Below are 3401 nucleotides of genomic sequence, written 5' to 3'. Positions count from 1 at the left end.
TGATCAACATATCTCAATGTTAAACCCCCAAAATATGTATAATCAATTTTGATTCAATAAATAAATTTTTAAAAAAGTTAATGAATGTTATTTTTTGTAACAGTAATAATTCTGGAGGGGTGACACAGTTCCTCTGATGGCACTGTTATGGTAAATGATGCCACCTTATGTTTTTGGGGCTTTGCCACAATGATCTCCAGCACAATGCACCATAAGAAATGAAATGCCAACAACAACAAAAAAAAAAAAAAAAGAAAGAAAGAAAGAAAAGAAAAAGAAATTAATAGCCAATTGGAAAGGCATTTAAGATGTCAGAGAAATGGCAAAGGACTTCAGTTGTCAACTGTGAAATTAAATGATGTATCAATCAGTAGACCATGAGCTTTGGAGGAGGTTCCTGGGTTCCTTGGATGATGTGACTGGAGGTGCCTCTTTCTAACTGGCATGAAGCTCTATTTTAGGAGCTGATGCTAAACCATTTTGTAAAGCCAAAATAGATGCAGGTTTGCATGTAAGAGTGATTGGAAGCTATTTTTCTTCAATATCCATGTATCTAACCAGAAGAAATAGGTTTCTCCATTTCTTCTGCTGTTACCAAGTGCTGCGTTTATTGGCCTGTTACACTGAAGAGGATAGTTTCTGAACCAAAATACGCACACACTCTGCTCCTCACCAAACCACTGAGTCACTAAGGCAGGCACACGACGGCCACCCATGTTTGGTGGAGGCCAAGGACTCATGGACAGGAGTGGGCAGTGGGGTGGGCTGGCTGTCGCACAGGCTGTCTTGCACCCTGGGGCGGGGTGGGCTGGGAAGGCTGTGCTGGGCACAGAGGGCTGTTGGGTCCTTTCCTGTGTGTCTCAAATGCAGCAAGTCACCAGACCCTGGTGACTGCTGAACAAGCCCAGCCCAGGTGTGGCCTCCGGGTCCAAGGGCAAGGCCTGGCCTGCATGTGCTGGGGTGGAGGGGGAGGCAGGGATGACAAAGCAGCACGCCTAGGCCTGGGGTCAGGAACTGCGCCATTCCTGGTGCAGTGAGCACAGCTCCTCGGGGGGGTGTTCCAGGTCCCTAGGCCTCTCAACATTCTGAGAAGCATGTGGCAGGCCAAGCTGGGGAAGCAGGCCTTGCTTCTCACCAGGGACAGACGGGGAAACTCAGGCACCCCTGCCTCCTCAGCCCCAGGGACATGGCAGGTGCCTGGGACAGGCAATGGGCTGCCCTGAAGCTCCCAGGCCTGTCCCCAAGAGGAGGATGGCCTCCCTACAGGATTGTCCTGGGACTTCTCTTGAGAACAAGTGTCCCCACCTCATTCCAGATCATGTAGCTGGCAAGGGTGTCACCTATCCACAGTTTTCAGGGATGTATCTGTGCGTAAAGCAAGGGCGAGGTAACAAGAGTGAGACTGGACAGATACACGGGGGGACACTGTGCAGGGTGAGGAGTGTGTGGGGTCACCTCAGGTGGCCAAAGGCGGTGGCAGTGCTGCTGAGGTGGGCTGCTCCACCCAGGGCCCATCTTTGCCGTGGAATCTCAGGGGAGGGCCTGGAAGGTGGCTCACGTATCCTGCACCCAGGACATACGCCCAAACTGGCAGCTGTTCTGGCTGCCCCAGCTGGGGGTGGCACACACACATGCACTCGGCCTTCAAAGGGACTCTCAGAAGAGATACAGCACAGAGCCCCGGCCCTGTGTAACCCTCGCTAGGTAGAGCCCAGCCCACTATAGTCCCTGCTGGCCCTCCAAGGCCCCAGGTTGACTCGAGAGAGGCAATGGGGAACAGCCCAGGATGAGGCTGCAAGTGGCAGTGGAGCTACTCCCAGTTGTTGGAGAGGGGAGTACAGTAGGTGTCCTGTAAGGCAGCTGCTCCCTGAGGCTGACCCCTCCCATCCCTGCCCCGATCCCCTTCACTTGCCCTGCAGGCCAGCACTGCCCAGAGTCGGATCCCAGGCTCACAATCACTTGGTTAGGAACACAGCTGGGCAGGCAGGGTCAGTGAGGATTTGGAGCTGTCAGGGCTGTGATGCCCAGCGTCTCTCCCTGCTGGTGCCCGGGGGCCTGGTACCTCTGGCCGCGGCACCCACTTGTTCTCTGTGAGCATCTTCACCTGTGGACAAAGTCCCAGGCAATCCACAGGATCTCCGGGGCACTGTGATTCTTATCCCGTTTGTTGAAGAAGTTGGTGATGTTGGTGAATCCCATGTGGTTGTCTCAGATAACCTCTCTCTCTGTAGGCTTTCTACAGGGACAGGTGATAAACAGGACCAAGTGCTCTGATGAGATGTGCCCAGCCTCCCAGATAACCTCCCACACAGCAAACAAATCCTCATACAGCAGCTCTCTAAAATCCAGCAGGAACCAGCAGGAGCAGAAGCAGAAGTGGGTGCACTCTCCATCCTGATGCTTGCGTTCAAACAGCTGAGTCCAGGATCTGGATACGGGAGAACAAGTTGACATTGGGTGTCCATGGTGCCCCTCCTGGGGAAGTTTGGGCTCATCCTCTTCATGAGGTGGCTGACGCAGCTTTAGGCAGCTGATCACACACATGCCCTGCACATAGCCCACAGCCAGGTGCTCCCACATGTAGCTACACACAGTGTCTCAGCCTCATGAGGTTGGGGGGTGTGAAATACCAGCAGCTGCAGTCACATCTTTGCATGTCCTTGTCTATGTGGTGCAGATTTAAGGCCACGGTGTCCAGCAATTCTATAGCACAGGCAGCAGCCCACACAGCCACAAGCTCCTCTCCTGCCTCCAGCTCGCTGGCCCACTAAGCCTTCTCCTGGCTAGGGTCTTAGGGCTTCAAGAAAGTGTGGGCTCCAGGGACCAGCACACCAGAGCCTTCCTCCCTACTGCCGTCCTTCTCTTCAAAGCCCACACTCTGCCCTTCATCTAGGCTCAAATGGATGCCTGAGGTCAAGAAGTAGCTGTGAGAGGATGGCAGCTCTGAGTCTGGGGAGTTGAACACAGCTGACTACTGCTGCTCCACCACGGTGGTGCCCAGAGTCCCCACTCTTAGTTCCTGCTTGGGCTTTGGTCTGTAATCTTCAGGGCCCTGAGGCCGTGGGAGCTCCAGATCATCCACAGAGATAAACACATCAGTGCTAATGGTAGAATCTCAGTGGATGAAATACTACATGAGGCTGTGGACACTGCTACCCAAGGAGAATGTGCTGAGTGTGGTGGTTTCCCCATTTCCTTAGCAGACATGACCACTTGGCATATAGACTGGAACACCTGCAAACAGTAAATGGACCCCAAATGGGAAAAATTTTTCACAATTCTTTTTATTTAGTTCATTGTCATAAAAATGTATTGATTAATTCTGTTGAAAACATCATTTTAAAAAGCCTGAAAAATATATACAATAGGCAATCTGAATAGGCCTATATCTATTTTTTTTT

The 3401-nt window shown here is 51.9% G+C and overlaps 1 pseudogene; it reads right to left on the bottom strand.

Moving 5' to 3' along the window:
- Positions 1–1963: 1963 nt before the first annotated feature.
- The window catches only part of LOC103599401, a 5169-nt pseudogene continuing 3731 nt past the window's right edge, over positions 1964–3401 (bottom strand).

This window comes from Galeopterus variegatus, unplaced genomic scaffold (assembly GCF_000696425.1).
Source record: "Galeopterus variegatus unplaced genomic scaffold, G_variegatus-3.0.2 Scaffold2947, whole genome shotgun sequence".
In the NCBI taxonomy this organism is placed as follows: domain Eukaryota; kingdom Metazoa; phylum Chordata; class Mammalia; order Dermoptera; family Cynocephalidae; genus Galeopterus; species Galeopterus variegatus.
This window is presented reverse-complemented; position numbering and strand designations above follow the sequence as displayed.